Genomic DNA, 13144 nt, shown 5'->3' with positions numbered 1-13144 from the left:
CTCATAAGGACATGTGTAGGCATGAACAAAATATGCCTTTATCCACATACAATTTATATAGCCTATAATGCCTTTATCATACTTCTACGTTCAAAAAGCTGAAGCAAATAGTAGCAGCCCCCAATCAGAGGCGAACCTACACTAGCTGGGGCCCCAGGCAAAATTAATCAGTGAGGCCCTTTTTTTAAATATATTTTATATAGGCCTTTTAAGTTTTTATAGCCTAAAATATATTAATATATAAGTTAATATTCATTAGCTAGAGATATATTTAAACAAAAAGTAGTCAAAACACATCTAACAGAACATGCCTTTTTTTTTTTACAACATTATGTTCCTATTTTTTTAATTAACGAAATGTAGCCTAAGTCTTTATAACAGAAGATCTTCGAAGAACAAAAATCTTCAAGATACTGTAAGACTGGAAAAAACTGGAAGGACTTTAAGAGAGGGCCACTCTCCGAGAAAACAAAGGAAATCAAACAAAAAAATCCATGATAAAGTAATATTCACTAGTATTAAGTATTAACTAATGTTAAGGTCGTGTGGCTTGAGTGATGTCAGCGAAAAGTTTGAGCAATTTATTACATGAAAGAATGCAAAAAGTAACATTTCTTTTCTTTTGAATAACATACACTGATGAATCATGCACAGTACGAACCGTAACGTGTATTAAGAAAGTCAATTTTGATTTCCTGTTGACTTTAACATTTGAACTCCCCCTCATGCACTATTGAGACGAAGGTCACACCTCCCTCATCCTAATCTACATTTCTGTCCCCATTCTTCATCCTGGCAGAGATCTCCCAAACTTACACAAGAATCTAAATGGTTTAATGTGAATGATTATCATTTAGTTTTATACATATTTGGTATTATTTGAAATGTCTCGGTACGACTGGTACAAGGTCTCATTCCCAAAGAAGTAAATCAAAAGGTAATAAAGTTCTTAGGAAGTTTAGAAATATCTTCCACACTGGGGTGTGTCTTTGAGTTAACACCTTCTGACCATTTGACTGAATGCTATTACACTGCTTGCAAATGGTGACTTTCAGGTAAATTTCCACTGTGGATGATGTTTAGATTTGAAATGAGGTCTGGGTATATAATGAAACGCAGCGAGAGCTCGGGGCTTTTTTCTGTATCCAGAACAGCCTGTGAGGTCGAGAGCCGAGTCTCTCTGCCTCACGTTTTTCTTGTCGGGTATTTTCCTCTTTGTTCTAGAGCATTTGATGTTTTGCATTGATTAGCCTACCTTTGAATTGATTATGGAATTGTAAACATACATTTACCTGACATATTAAATTGTGGTATTTGATTATTCTAATTGACTTTTACATTATTTTCATTCAAGAGTTTACAAGAATAGTAAAACATTCGCTAACATTTAATGATGCACAGATATCGATATCATTAAAGCCTTTTTTCATTTATGGAGTCAGATGAAATAACGAGTTAACATATGAGAAAATGTATTGTATTTAATCAAAAATCCCTTTGCCATGAGAAAAGACGGAACACGCGTGCGACCTTCACCGCTAATTCGAATACCGCCATTGGATCGAGTTAGACGGCCTTACAAAGATCTTCACATGTATAACGGATTGTCAACCTTAAATACAGTCCTTTGTGTGGTGGAATAAGCAATGCTATATAAATATATGGTTAACATCTTAATTTAAACTTTATTTTATTAGTTTATTAACTATTTATGCTAACTCAACTAATTTAAAGTAAACAGCTGGATCCTAATTACTAATTAAATAATGTCAACTAAATGTAGGCTATTGATTAGAGTTGTCATAGACAAACATTTTCTAGTTGACTTGTAGGCAAGGCAAGGTAAGGCAAGTTTATTTATATAGCACATTTCATAATTCAACGTGCTTTATAGAAGAAATTAAAATAATCAATTAATTGAATTATTATTATTTGAATTATTTAAAGCTGGTGTTTTGCTTTAGTAGTCATTCATTTAAGTAAAAAGTTGACTAATCGCACGTTTATATTAATTTCTGCTTAAAGGTGCAGTGTGTGATTTTTAGCAGCAACTAGTGGTGAGGTTACGAATTACCACCAACAAAAGTTACGGTGGCCGACAGGAAAATATGTCATAGTCTGAGACAGCAGAGAGTAGCCAGTTCAGAAACATCTCGGCGCATTTCAATGTAAGGGGACCCGCGGTGTATGTAGATAGAAACTGCTCATTCTAAGTTAATACAAATATAAGGGTTCATTAAAGGTGGGGTAGGTAATTTTTTCATAATTTTTATTTTGCCAAATCTGTTAAAACTGTCTTTATATACCAATACATATGTAAAATGTAAGTACTCTGAAAAGGAGTTTATAAAAATAGAGTGTGTGTAGTCCTCTCAGGGCTGCAATAAACACAGCTCATTATTCCATTCGGACCGAGCGTTCTGATTGACTGGGCGACTGTCACTCTCCCTCGTTGCTATGACTACCATCACTGCAGCAACAGGAGCTGCCCACATGCGCGCACTCGGTTGACTCGCTCATTGCGGAAGAGGAGAGGCGCGTACCAACCGCAAGCCACGAAGTCTCAAAATTATGGCAGAGAAAGAGCTGTCAAAAAGGTATTTTCAGTAGCGTACCATGGGGTTTCAGTAGCGCACCCCCCCCCCCCCCCCGAACACGGCTCTTAGCCACCAATTACATTAAACTCATAGTTTAGCTAAGGACTTATATAGTTTAAAAGTGTATTTAAAATGGATTTAAAAATAATAGGAAACACAAAACCATGAATGTTGAAAATATTTTTGTGCATTTATTTAAAATGATTAAAATATATTTAAAACTGATTACAATATTTATATACATAAAAATAATTCATACAAGGTAACTTTTTTTATTAATAAGCTAGTCGATGAAAATGCTTGCATAGCGACAAAACATACTCTTACTCTTTTACAAAACATTTACAAAAACTTGGTCCCAACAGGGCCTTTAACGTCAACATGTTGAACAAGTCTGCTGGCTCCAGCATTAAACAGACAGACGTGAACGTGGTTCCTCACTGCACTTTGGTTCCTCATCCCGTTCCTCACTGCACTTTGGTGGGGGCAGCTGACAGCACTGCGAGGGTAACAAGCTTACTAACACCCCTCACAGTGTTGTCAGCTGCAGCCATAGACAGTAAAAGAAAGGCTGCACCCCGTTCCTCACTGCACTTGCTGTGTGAATGATAAATAACCTGTTTCGCTCAGTGCTAGCTGTTAGCCAGTCATAGCGGTCATAGTTAGGCTACCCTCAGTGAAGTGCCAAAACCTTTTCCGGCCTGGGTCAGCCCATCCAGCTTAGGTGTAGATCTTCCTTTTTAAATGATCTCTTTCTTCTCTCCAAACATACGCCTTGAAAAAGGCACACAAAGGAGATCGTCAACTGGACCGGTAAGAGGTGTGAAGGCAGCGGCCATAGCTCAGTTCACTGACATTGCTCACAACCCGCCAACATTTCAAACGGTTGATGACATCAGCGGGGGCTAGCGCCGACACATCGCTGGGCCCTGAGGACGTTCTGTCACTGCACATCGAAATTTGATTGGCTAATGATACACGTCAGTCAAAGTTATGATCAAATGGGAAATGGCAGCTTCAACGGAAGGGTAGCTATACTTCTAGTGCTGGTCCACGGAGCTGTGATGCGTTTAGATGACCATATGGAAAATCCAGCTCAGCCTCACAAAAAATAACCATATTCTTTATGGAAATATAATCGTAAAAATGAAAAATATATATTTTACATATTATATTATATTTATATTTTAGATTCTGAGAGGGCCAGCAGAGAAGGCCCTGACAGTCCACCTCTGGGTATTTTATTACCTGTGATTCTGACATGATGTCACTCCATCGCACTGCGCTCCTCTCTGCTCCGCACTGGTAAACGCGTCCTCCAGCTGAGCGGTTGGCTTTGCATGTTCAAGTGTTTTGGGGGCGTGGCTTTGGAATGAGGTCAGAAGGAAGGGGGTGGGAGTTTCTCTGTTGGATACTTTCAAAATCCAGCAGTTTTCTGCTAGTTTCTCAGACTTACCTACCCCTTCTTTAAGTAAGGTCTTTATACACCACTGAAAACGTATTTTTCAAGGTAGTGACGAAACGCGCTCTGTAGCGCTGTTTGTTCACTGTCGGCTACGGTAGAAACATGATGACACAATATGTCGACCTCCATAGAAGGGGGTGCCCATACTTATGGAGATATAAATGTCTCATTCTAAGGTAATTAAAACATAACGGTTCATTATAAAAGGTCTTTATACACCACTGAAAACATAGTTATGGATCTTATATTTCATTTCTGTCAATAGATCCTCAGGAATATTACACATTGCACCTTTAAATACTGGGTACATGGAGGAATATAGCCTATTCCGCACTCAGGCGCATGCATAAATCTTGCCGCAAAGCACCGGCAAAAGTAGTTTTCTAAATATTTTTCAGTTTTCAGTATAGGCTTCTAACTTTTCTCCATATATCTCCGCTGTAAAGTGTAGATGCGCCTTTAGATAGAAATGCACCGTAGGCTACAGCATTAAATAATCAGATGGTACCGTAATTGCTTTCGATGCGATTTTTTCGTTGGTTGACATTTCAAGCTTTATATAGCTTATATATATTTCTCATGTCTTTGAGGCTGTTCTATAACTGTTTTTTTTTTCTTTCATTTTTGTTAATGGAGTTAAGTTGTTTCCACTGTTGATAGGAAAATGCAAGCGTTCGCGCCTCCATGTCATGCAGTAAGCTGGCTACACACTCTGCACAAACACTTGGATATGCAACTAATAAAAGCACAGATTTATCTAGGTTAATGTTAGAGCGAGCTACCATGCCAGACGGAAAAGTCCTCTTCATGTTTAACAAATCAAATCAAGCATTTTCTACCTACAACGAGTAAGCGCTGCACCAGTTTAAAAAGGGCGGCTGAAACAAATATACAACACTTAGACTATTACAGATAAACGCCCAACGCTGGTGTTTTGCTTTAAATAAATTTGTTTAGGCTTTAAAATAAATATTGTTTGTGGGCCAATTAATGCCACAATAGTTTGTTTATTTTATAGACGACTTATATTTTTCATTTTTGTTTTGCATTGAATACCATTTAAATGATTTCTTGTCCGCCGCAATGCCATCCTCCCATATAAGCCACGTTAAGAGTTCCCTTTCGAAGGGAACTCAACAATACGTCAACGACGCTATGGGGAACGCCTCAGGCGTGACAGGTGTCTGAAATCACTATCAAATCACGTCAATCATATTGACCGGCGACAGCCCGTGAATCATTAGCGTGAATGATTAACGTGCGACCTGGAAGTATAAAGGGGCGCCTTGCAAACATGACAAATCATCTCATCGTCTTCAGGGACTGTCTGTTTGAAAACGCTACTCAATGAAACGGTAAGAAAATGAAATGTACAGCACACGAGTGTGTTTTTTCCTGCCTGGGAGAAGAGCGCGCACGAGAGGTTCTCGAGGGAATCCTCTGTGTGAACTGTGAGCGTTTTTCTCTTAAAACGCTCCGCTCTCGTCTGGCCCTCTTCTCGAGTGAAGGGGGTTCAACGTCTGGTCCGCGTGGTCCCGCTCGTGCCGAGGCAGAGCGGCGACTTGCATCATGGGCTTCCAGATACAGCTCATCGATCATCTTGAGAGTCCTGTAAACCTCTCAAATGATTCGACGGCTGACGAGGGCGAACTGCAGGCACCAATGGTTTCCTGCAGTTGCTGCTCTTCAGGACGAGCAGGAGATGGCTGAGGAGGTTTATAATCAGGTAGATCCTGAACCCTCTCAGCCACCCTGCCCCGCGTGTGCAGACCTGGTGGATGTTGTGGAGCGCGCCGCCAACAGGCTGTAGCTGCCATGGCGACGCGCTAGAGGAGAGACCGCTCGCGGTAGGCTTGGCGATCGGTTTCTCCCCTGCCATACACACCAGCTCAGGTGAGCCTTCCATTCCTTCCTGATCTTCACACGGAGATCGAGAGGGCATGGAAGAGCCCATACTCTGCCCGTATTCACCGACATCAGCGGGTTAATTTCGCTGATGTTGAGGGGATCGCAGAGCATGGGTATGTGTCGATGCCGCCCATTTGACGAGTCGTTTGCGAACTATCTCGTGTCTGGGCAGGCGTCGACACTGAGAGCTCCAACCCTGCCATCCAAACCGCTAAAGTCAACAGCACGTTTGAATGGCAGAGCATACACGACAGCGGTTCAGGCTGGTGCTTCCCTGCACACTATGGCGGTGCTGCAGGCATATCAGGCCGACCTGCTGCAGGATCCTGCATACCGCTGAGATCCGGTTCCACACCCAGGCAGGCGGGAGGGCCTGGCCCTTCACGGTCCGAGGACCGTAGACAGGGCCAGAGAGCCAGTGTCGCCTCTCGTGCGCCCCCTCCGTGGAGGAACAGGGCGCAGAAGAGGCGTGACTCCCGCAAGAAGAGGGATCTGAGGGAGGTTATCCAGCACAAGCGCACACAGTGTCGCTGATGGATAATCTCCCCGGAGGGCTTCATTAAAAAGAAATCCAGCCCTCTCCTCTCTTCTGACTCCCCAGACGTTCATTACATAAGGCCTGGGGCTGGGCCTATGATAAGAACGATGTTCCAATGGCCCGCCTAGGCTTGGCTAGTAGAAACGCCTCTTTCAGGCATGTAAAGTGGTGGACCCCAGGGTCATAAAGAACTATCTGGCGAGTCTTCACTCCGCACGCCGCAGGTGAGCTGACTGGTCTTTTAAGAGTAATTTTTTGTGAATTAAAATTCCGAGATGTATCTCTCTACAGACCTCGTTCCCTGTATAGAGCTATGGGGTCATGTCAAGGTAATAAGGTAAGAGAAGTTTCCTGGATCATTAGGGCCCTGAAGTTCCCCGTTAGGTGGCCAGAACGATAACTATGTTAGCCTTCGGGCTGTTAGCCACTTCAGGGTAGAGTAGTTGGTCTCTCTCTTAGAATTTTTTACTTAGAGTGTTGACTGATGCTAGAGCTTCAGATAGATCTTATGTCCGGCCCACGGGTCCGTTGACTTCTTCCTGAGTATTTCGCCCCTTGAGCTCTGTTTGGGTTTCATTAGGCTGAGCGATTCTGCAGCCCTTTGTATGGAATAATACAGACTATATTCTTTAGTAAGGCTGTGGCTCCTCCGAGCCCTCAGATTGATCTATGCTTGCAGGCTGGCCCTCACTAGGGCCGCCTCTGTAGCTGGCCTAGGCTGTGCCAGGGATAATAGAGGCGCTCTGCTAAAAATTTTAGCATTTCTTCCTCTGACCCTTCACTGTGTGAATGTTGGTTTCTAGCATCCCTGTATAAACAGCCTCCTCCCGTGGGAGTCGTTAGGCCAAGGCCCGCCCCCTTCTCTGCATTCTGGGGTGCCTAGAGTAATGCAGCGTGGTGCTGAGGATGGTTTGTAAGGACATGGTAGGCCTCAAACAGGCCTCCGTGGTATATATGTCTTTATTGAGCAGGGTTAGGCCGTCTTTCGCTTCACGAAGAAGACTGGGTTTCCTGCCCGACTCTGCCATGCAGAACTGGCCTACGGATTTAGGCCGCCAGTTTAGGCTTCACTCACCTCGCTGAGCTACTGCTCGAGCGCTAGGTTGTAGGTGGTTGGCTTTCATTCAAGCCCCACTCCCCTAGGTTGGGCACAGATACATTTCTGTCACCCCTAGAGCCGCTGGCAGGCCCGCACCCTGGTAACCTCAGGGTGAGGTGTGAGTCTTCCCCTGTGATACAGGGTAGGTCTGAGCACTTCACTCCCAGTTCTGTTTTATCCCACCTCGCACCACTATGGCTCGGGTCGAGTATGAAGTAAGCTTCACTTCTTCTTTGGTCGAAGTACGCTCCCCTGAGCTGACGCCCATGCATAGATGGTAGGCCCCTGACTAACTGGGGCCTCCGTTGAGGCAGAGTGGCGTATGTTGTACTCCCCTTGTTTTAAGGGTGCTAGCTTTCTTGCGGAGTACACTGCCATGGGCAATGTGATTAGGCACCAGGATGCTGTAGGCGCTGTGTAAACAGTTTTTCTGCCAACGAAGGCTGCGCCATTAGGTAGTAGGCCTCAGCAGGCCTCCTTGATTGGACAGCCCCCCAGAGGGCACTGTAGGCCAGCTCACTTCGTGGTTGGCCTTGGTGGTTCGGGCAGTTGACTCACTGATGGGTAGTAGGCCTTAAACAGGCCTCCTCGGAGGTGAGTCCCAACATTGTGGGACATACCTTATAGCGCTACTGGAAGCCCATTAGTGAATTATGCTGTGTAGTATGGTTTCCAACAGTGTACTTTATGGCAGAATATGACTTGCTATTAGCTAGTAGGCCCGACCAGGCCTCCCTGATAGGCGAGTCCCCAGCTGGCTGGCCTTAGCAGGCCACCTTATACTTTCACCCGGACTCAGGGCTCAAAGCTACCAGTGGTTATCAGGTAGTAGGCCACTCAGGCCTCCCTGAAGGTGAATTCCCACTTAAGATGGTTATCAGGTAGTAGGCCTCACCCGGCCGCCCCGAAGGTGAATTCCCACTTACGTTGGCTATCAGGTAGTAGGCCTCTCTGGGCCTCCCTGAATGTGAGCTCCCAAATATTGTGGCTGTCAGGTAGTAGGCCGCTCTGGGCCTCCCTGGATGTGGGCTCCCAAATATTTTGGCTGTCAGGTAGTAGGACTTCACTAGGCCTCCCTGAAGGTGAGTTCCCACATGCTGTGATTATCAGGTAGTAGGCTCCTCCGGGCCTCCTTGAATGAGAACGGTCAGGTAGTAGGCCTCACCAGGCCTCCCTGAAGGTGAGTTCCCACAGATAGTGGTGACCAGGTAGTAGGCCTCACCAGGCCTCCCTGAAGGTGAACTCCCCACATACTGTGGTTGTAAGGTAGCAGGCCTCACCGGGCCTCCCTGAAGGAGGAGCCGGGCCTCCCTGAAGGTGAGTTCCCACGTACTGTGGTTATCAGGTAGTAGGCCTCACGTGCCTCCCTAAAGGATCAGGTAGTAGGCCTCTCCGGGCCTCCCTGTAACGCTCCCTAGTGGTGCTGGGTTTATGAAGCTAGTGGTCTCTTGCTATCAGTTTCAGCTAGCCTTAATAGGCAGCTGCTGAAGGCGAGCTTGCGCCCTGGCTCGCTAAAGTGTTCATTCTCTGCTAAAGGTTCCCTCCCGGAACCTTTTCTGCCTACAGCCTGGTTTGCCTACCAGGCAGACCTTGTGCTCCCCTCACGAGGGTCTCTTTGAGCATGCGGCTTCCTGAGTCTGGTCAGACGGTCGTAGGCCTCTCGTGAGGCCTCCCAGTTAGATCAGCCCTTAGGCCTTCACAGGCCTCCTCAGTGTTTTGAAACACAGACACTGGGTTGATCCGTGGATCGAGTAGAGAAACTCCCCTCGCTAGCAAGGGTCGGAAAGCACTATGCTGAGTCATACTCTCCGGGATATCCCGTCTCTGAGATCCGGGCCGAGTGGTTCACTGCCAGCTTCGCAGTCCCTCGGGTTGGATGCCTTACTTAAGGCATTTGTCCAGAGGCTCTGTCTTCAGACAGACAGGATTTGGCCAGACTAAGTGTCTATGTACTGGCGCCAGGTCAGGCCGTCCTGGTGGCATTTCGGGGTGAGTACGTTCCCCTGAATAGTGACTGGCTGGGGTTCCCTTGGGTTCCCTAGCCACATTCCCTAGAAGGGACCCCTTCTAATTGGAAGCTGAGGTTCCAGGCCCGGAGCCGGCCCAGGTAGACCTTTCATTTAACCATGTTTATGAAGGTTTTTCTGTGAGGCTGTAGCTTGGGCTATGACCGTAGGGAATGCTGTCACTGACAGCCCAGTGTGACCTGAGGGTGAGTGGTTCTAGGGTTTCATTTGAAGTTGCTGGTTCTTACAGTTGTCACTGCCACTTGGCATGCACTCCGCTTAGCATGGCGGCGTTGGTATATCGTTCCCCATAGCGTCGTTGACGTATTGTTGAGTTCCCTTCGAAAGGGAACGTCTCAGGTTACGACTGTAACCTATGTTCCCTGAGAACAGGGAACGAGACAATACGTCTCCCTGCCATGCCGCGGGGCTTGCCTACCGTACAGTCCCTTCAGACGATAAGGTGATTTGTCATGTTTGCAAGGCGCCCCTTTATACTTCCAGGTCGCACGTTAATCATTCACGCTAATGATTCACGGGCTGTCGCCGGTCAATATGATTGACGTGATTTGATAGTGATTTCAGACACCTGTCACGCCTGAGGCGTTCCCCATAGCGTCGTTGACGTATTGTCTCGTTCCCTGTTCTCAGGGAACATAGGTTACAGTCGTAACCTGAGACGTTCCCTTTCGAAGGGAACTCAACAATACGTCAACGACGCTATGGGGAACGCCTCAGGCGTGACAGGTGTCTGAAATCACTATCAAATCACGTCAATCATATTGACCGGCGACAGCCCGTGAATCATTAGCGTGAATGATTAACGTGCGACCTGGAAGTATAAAGGGGCGCCTTGCAAATGTGACAAATCATCTCATCGTCTTCAGGGACTGTCTGTTTGAAAACGCTATTCAATGAAACGGTAAGAAAATTAAATGTACAGCACACGAGTGTGCTTTTCTTGCCTGGGAGAAGAGCGCGCACGGGAGATTCTCGAGGGAATCCTCTGTGTGAACTGTGAGCGTTTTTCTCTTAAAACGCTCGCTCTCGTCTGGCCCTCTTCTCGAGTGAAGGGGGTGCAACGTCTGGTTCTCATGGTCCCGCTCGTGCCGAGGCAGAGCGGCGACTTGCATCATGGGCTTCCAGATAGAGCTCGTCGATCATCTTGAGAGTGCTGTAAACCTCTCAGATGATTCGACGGCTGACGAGGGCGAACTGCAGGTCGATGACGAGGATTTTTCACCGACGGTTTCCTGCAGTTGCTGCTCTTCAGGACGAGCAGGAGATGGCTAAGGAGGTTTATAATCAGGTAGATCCTGAACCCTCTCAGCCACCCTGCCCCGTGTATGCAGGTCTGGTGGATGTTGTGGAGCGCGCCGCCAACAGGCTGTAGCTGCCATGGCAACGCGCTAGAGGAGAGACCGCTCGCGGTAGGCTCGGCGATCGGTTTCTCCCCGGCCATACACCACCAGCTCAGGTGAGCCTTCCATTCCTTCCTGATCTTCACACGGAGATCGAGAGGGCATGGAAGAGCCCATGCTCTGCCCGTATTCACTGACATCAGCGGGTTAATTTCGCTGATGTTGATGGGATCGCAGAGCATGGGTATGTGTCGATGCCGCCCATTTGACGAGTCGTTTGCAAACTATCTCGTGTCTGGGCAGGCGTCGACACTGAGAGCTCCAACTCTGCCATCCAAACCGCTAAAGACAACAGCGCGTTTGAATGGCAGAGCATACACGGCAGCAGTTCAGGCTGGTGCTTCCCTGCACACCATGGCGGTGCTGCAGGCATACCGGGCCGACCTGCTGCAGGATCTCGACCAGGGGGCAGGGTTGTCCCCTAAGGCAGTTACTGAGCCGCGCCGAACCACGGCTCTTGCGCTCCGGGCCACCAAACAAACTGCTGCCACGATCAGTCGGTCGATGGCGGCGATGGTGGCCACGGAGAGACAGCTTTGGTTAAACCTGGCCGACGTTGAGGAGAAAGAGAAGGCCTTTCTCCTCGATTCGTCGGTTTCGCCCTCTGAACTCTTTGGCCCCGCCGTGGAGGCGGGGCTTGGGAAGTTCAGGGAGGCGAAGGCGCGCTCAGCTGCTTTTAGGAAAAAACCTACATACCGCTGAGATCCGGTTCCACGCCCAGGCAGGCGGGAGGGCCTGGCCCTTCACGATCTGAGGACCGTAGACAGGGCCAGAGAGCCAGTGTCGCCTCTCGTGCGCCCCCTCTGTGGAGGAACAGGGCGCAGGAAAGGCGTGACTCCCGCTAGAAGAGGGATCTGAGGGAGGTTATCCAGCACAAGCGCATACAGCGTCGCTGATGGATAATCTCCCCGGAGGGCTTCATTAAAAAGAGAAATCCAGCCCTCTCCTCTCTTCTGACTCCCCAGACGTTCATTACATCAGGCCTGGCGCTGGGCCTATGATAAGAACGATGTTCCAATGGCCCGCCTAGGCTTGGTTAGTAGAAACGCCTCTTTCAGGCATGTAAAGTGGTGGACCCCAGGTTCATAAAGAACTATCTGGCGAGTCTTCACTCCGCACGCCGCAGGTGAGCTGTCTGGTCTTTTCAAGAGTAAATTTTTGTGAATTAAAATTCCGAAATGTATCTCTCTACAGACCTCGTTCCCTGTATAGAGCTATGGGGTCATGTCATTTGCTATGTCATCAGGTAATAAGGTAAGAGAAGTTTCCTGGATTATTAGGGCCCTGAAGTTCCCCATTAGGTGGCCAGAACGATAACTATGTTAGCCTTCGGGCTGTTAGCCACCTCAGGGTAGAGTAGTTGGTCTCTCTCTTAGAATTTTTTACTTAGAGTGTTGACTGACGCTAGAGCTTCAGATAGATCTTATGTCCGGCCCACGGGTCCGTTTGACTTCTTCCTGAGTATTTCGCCCCTTGAGCTCTGTTTGGGTTTTCATTAGGCTGAGCGATCATGCAGCCCTTTGTATGGAATAGTACAGACTATATTCTTTAGTAAGGCTGTGGCTCCTCCGAGCCCTCAGACTGATCTATGCTTGCAGGCTGGCCCTCACCAGGGCCGCCTCTGTAGCTGGCCTAGGCTGTGCCAGGGATAATAGAGGCGCTCTGCTAAAATTTTTTAGCATTTCTTCCTCTGACCCTTCACTGTGTGAATGTTGGTTTCTAGCATCCCTGTATAAACAGCCTCCTCCCGTGGGAGTCGTTAGGCCAAGGCCCGCCCCCTTCTCTGCATTCTGGGGTGCCTAGAGTAATGCAGCGTGGTGCTGAGGATGGTTTGTAAGGACATGGTAGGCCTCAAACAGGCCTCCGTGGTATATATGTCTTTATTGAGCAGGGTTAGGCCGTCTTTCGCTTCACGAAGAAGACTGGGTTTCCTGCCCGACTCTGCCATGCAGAACTGGCCTACGGATTTAGGCCGCCAGTTTAGGCTTCACTCACCTCGCTGAGCTACTGCTCGAGCGCTAGGTTGTAGGTGGTTGGCTTTCATTCAAGCCCCACTCCCCTAGGTTGGGCACAGATACATTTCTGTCACCCCTAGAGCCGCTGGCAGGCC

This window comes from Siphateles boraxobius, unplaced genomic scaffold (genome assembly GCF_051911475.1).
Source record: "Siphateles boraxobius isolate OS27281-9 unplaced genomic scaffold, OSU_SipBor_1 65, whole genome shotgun sequence".
NCBI classification, from domain to species: domain Eukaryota; kingdom Metazoa; phylum Chordata; class Actinopteri; order Cypriniformes; family Leuciscidae; genus Siphateles; species Siphateles boraxobius.
The sequence above is the reverse complement of the archived record's forward strand: the minus strand, read 5'-3'. Positions refer to the sequence as shown.